We start from the raw sequence: 5,033 nt of genomic DNA, 5'->3' as shown, positions 1-5,033 counted from the left end.
TTTAAACATGCTCAACTTATTTAATGTTATGCTTAAATTATTCATACCTATAATATTGGTTATATTCAAATTCTGATTGTTGGAATTTTTAAATACACTTGAAGACCATATTTTTGAATCCTCGAGATTCTTTGTGCCACTTAAGGATAATCTTGTGACAATACAAACTTCCTTTTTTCTAATAGGAATCCTTCTTCTTCATTTTTAATTAATGTATCTAAATAAAAATTCAAGATAGAAAATTGTTGGTGTATAAGTTTTTATACAAAAGAAAATATGTCTATAGTAACGAGTTAATTATATATGAACGCTTAGGTAATTTAAAAAAGTTAGAACCTAAATACTATTGATTTATCAATATAAATATAATAATTTGTGAAAATGACTCAACTACATCTAATAGTATCTTAATTTTATTTTTATTTATAAAATCATTTTTAAGGAGTATTGCCCTTGGTATAAACATTTTAAAAACTCAGAAACTACTTATTAGAATTTTTATTTAAATACATTAACATTTTCAAGAAAATAATCCACTAAATAATTTGCAGTAAAAGGGGAGAGGGTCTCATTTGAAAAATGGAAATTGAATCGACACAAGACACTTCTTAAGTAGTACAAAAAATATCAGAAATTTAACAATATGATCTTTAGGTACTCATATTTAAAATATCTAAAAATCAGAATTTGAATAAATGTACTATTAAAGGAAAAATGGGGGTGAGCATTTTTAAAAAATCACCCTCTATACATATAAATTAAAATACAATAAACATAATATTACAATATTATTTATTTATATTATTCATATCTTTAGTATTGTGGTATAACACAGCAGTAAAATACTATAATATGACTAAATTGTATTATTATTGAACAACTTTGCTAATACAAATTTAATTTATTTATTGTTTTTTTATTATGTTCCGTTGCTTATTCAATTATATTTTGTATATTTCGATAATAATTATTAAGACTTTTAGTTTCTAAATTATTTCAATCGTGAAATAGTGGTTCGTAGAAAATGATTTGACGGAGAAAATAGTCGTTCAGTTTTCATTTATTTTTCAATGTACTTAATAGCATACGCAGTAAATTTATTCCAGTACCTTACTCATAATATTATTGAAACTAGTAAATCGATTTTAATGATCTTTAATAATATCTGATACCAGTTTTTTTTCAAACAAATTTAATTTAAAAGTTATTTTATAAGATCAATGATTAATAATTAGTATAGTGTGGTTTACCGGGAAAACTGTTTGTATGACCGTCACGGATAATTCGTCATCATTTTTACGACAGGTTAGTTCCGAACAACGGCCTAATTCCACTAAAAGCTCCTTTTAAGTACGATAACATCGTCTTGACATTCCGCAGATATTGCAGAGTGTTTGGCATTATCACCTGCACTATAACAACAACATTATATTTATAACTGCGTCCTGGAGGGGTGGTTCGTGATAATAATAATATAGACGTCCCGGCGCAGCGCACATCTCAATAATATAAAGGTTTCAAAAATGTAAGCGCATTAAAAAAAAAGAGTGTTTCGTGTTTATCATGGTGACAAACATATTATAATATACCAACCACTCCGAATATAAATCATCGAAGAAGAGTTAATTCTCGCTTTTAATTTATGAGTGTATATATATATTGTACACGATGTTTGTTTTCACTTCCTCTCAGCCCACCCTCGTTTATACTAAAATGCAAATTTCAGAATTGTATAAGGGATTAACATTGGACAATATACATAATAATTTATGCCAGTTTTTTTTTTTTGTTGTTTGAAAATTATGAACAAATAACGTTAAACTAAATACAGTAAACGGAAACAAATGCACCAAAAATAAGCAAAAATAAAATATTAAGCAAACACTAAAAATTTGACGAATAACTTGATTCAAGCTGATATTTGTTTTAAGCAAATAAGTAAACAATTTGTTATCATCACAATCAACTCAAATATACATTCTTAAATAATGTATTTTAATAAAATATGAGAGTTCTTGATAGTTTGTATAATATTTTGCTTAGATATTTTATTAAATCTTAACCTAGACAAATTGTTGGTACAATAAGAGTAGGTATTTTTTTTATACTCTCTATAATACATAATGTTATAAATAAACGATAAACCACTGGATACAACAAAGTACCAACTGATATAGATTTGATTAAAACTAAAGCATTAAAAAAAAAATCTGTCTATTTATCAAATTTAAGTATTATCCGTATCCAATATCCTGTTTTTATAGGTAATAATAATTGTAATATTAACCTATTTTTATCAAATGTTTTTTTCCAAAAAAAAATATTTTTTTTAAATCTGACATTCAAAATCGATTAGTATTGTGATAAAAATTAAACCTACATAGTAGTCCACACTTAATTTTGCTAGGTTTATTTATTTATATAAATACTATTTTATTTTATAAGACGTATCAATGTTTATAGGTAGGTAATTATATTATACCTTATTCATAAAAGAAACCATTTTACAATGACTAAAAAAAAATGTCAGTGCATTATAATAAGGAACTCTTTATTATAATTCGTTATTTAACGAATATTTAACTGTTTATTATTCACTAAATTATATCATACGTCAATCGGTCTTGTTTTTAAACGAGATTATAGCGATGTTTGTTGTCGCATTTGCTGAATTTATTTTTCAACGCTTGGCCAAACACGTATGCGTATTCGATTAATGTTAGATGAAAACCGATTTTCTCCAGGTCATAACGAATTTTGTCACAAAAAAAATGATATCAATAAGAACATTTCAAATAAGTACTTTGAAGATCGAAAAATATTGAATGGGGCCAGGTCTTGGATGTTGTCGTTTGGTATAATATTATTATGTATAAACATGTTGGGAATGTTACGAAACGTAACCGTAGTAGTGTGACACTACCCTAAGGGTAGATGGATATTTCCGACAGGTTTTCAATTTATTTAATTTATAATAATAATATTATATTATGTAGATTGCGGTGTAAATGTCACAACGGTAATAATAATATAATATAATAAAATAGGTAATCAACGAGGATGATTATTTAATTTAGGGACCGAACATCGATCGTGACATCATAACTCATGATGGATGTAATAATATAATATACATTTATATACTATATTTTTTTTTTTTTTTTTATATATTAAAAATGCTCTTAATTTAAATTAAAGCGTAGAATCATTTACACGCATTAAAGGGAAACATTATATAACATATTATACAATTTAAACAGTTACTAAAATGTATGATATCATAATAGGAGACAGTGGGTACATATTGTTAAAACATTGTAGATATAGGTATATAATTATATAATATACTTACTCAAATTTGAAATTTGAAAGAACCTGATGCACCTGTCCCTAAAATTCTCCTCCTTTCTTGATGAATTTAAATTCCATTATTTATCAACCCATTAATATTTCTGATAATTTTCCACAACAATATTATGTCAACACCAATAATTACTAAGTCTCTTACTAATAGAAGACTCCAGCAAAAAAATTATTTTATTTCTTAAATATATTAACATGTATAACTCAATCTAAGAAATTCAATGTATCCATTCATATGTAGATAATATTATTATTGCTATTAGCTAATACAACCTTGTTTGTCTATACCAATAAAAAAATAAAAATAAAAAAATATATAAAATTATGTTTATTTACTTAAGTTGATATAGTACCTACATAAAAGCATTGATTAAATATACATTGTATATTTAATCAATGATAAAAGTGATAAGCTATAAATATGAAAATCATAATTTTTATTAAATTACATAAACTTAAAATTCGATTTATCGTATAACTATTTTCAGTTAACCTAATTTTAGCGAAGGTAATAATATTATAATACATGAACTAATACCTAACTACCTATTTTGAAAGTAGATTGATTTTGGATATTTCCAATATACATTATTATTAAATAATGAAATGTATGAAACAATTAGAATAGTAGGTATATCATTAAATAATTGCCATTTAACCAGATTGTGATTGACTTTGATTGAGCTGCCAAAATGTCAGTTATAAATAGTGTTTGACATCTAAAATATTTCACTATAATATGGTGAAATATTTAAAAAACGTGAAACATATTTTTTTTAAATACACTTATATAGCCTATACGAGTATACACCGACACCTATTGAAATAAACTATATGTTTATTAAAAACTTGGTTACATGCCTATACTACGTGTTTACGTATCATATGTATAAAGCATAAAGGTAGGTAAGTTGTAAGTATATAGTTTGTATTTCATGTATTTTATGATATTTTATCATTTAAAACTTTTTTATGTTTTGTTAATATCTATAAACATTTTAAATACCATTATATTTTCTATAGAAAACAATCACTAATGACAAATGAGTGTAAGAATTCAACTTATTTTTAAAAAAAAAACTTAAGATATTTCACAATTTTTTGTTTCATACAATTTTCTAACCCTATAGTTATTGATACTTTCATACTGATTTGGGTATAATAGTAGGTATATTATTCGTCTAAGCAGTAATAGGTATACCCAGAGTTGGTCATAGTTAGAGGTCAACAGGGCCTATTTGTATGACATTTTGGACCTTACGTCAGGGGCGTATTTAGACTTACTTCTAGGGGGGGGAGGGGGGGGGGCGACTTATTTAATTTTTCACTAAGTATGGACCCGAAAAAAATCCCAATTCATAGCCCGGGTATCGTATGCCGAATGCTTGAAATTATCACGTACCCTCGTTGCAGTGATTTGACGCGTATAAACTTAAATGATCTAATTAAAAAGTTAATACCTATATTTTATTAGAATTTAGAAACATTTTTAAAAAACAAATTTTGAAATTAGTTTGATTAAATTACAAAATCAAGGTTTCTTTTTGACTTTGAAAAACGATCAATAATTTTGTTGACATCAATAATTATATCTTCATGGATATTCATTAAAGCCAAACTAGTCAGTCTTTGTTGGCCCATTTGATTTCTCAGCCATGTTTTTAACCTAT

This window comes from Acyrthosiphon pisum, chromosome A1 (assembly GCF_005508785.2).
Source record: "Acyrthosiphon pisum isolate AL4f chromosome A1, pea_aphid_22Mar2018_4r6ur, whole genome shotgun sequence".
Classification (NCBI taxonomy): domain Eukaryota; kingdom Metazoa; phylum Arthropoda; class Insecta; order Hemiptera; family Aphididae; genus Acyrthosiphon; species Acyrthosiphon pisum.
The sequence above is the reverse complement of the archived record's forward strand: the minus strand, read 5'-3'. Positions refer to the sequence as shown.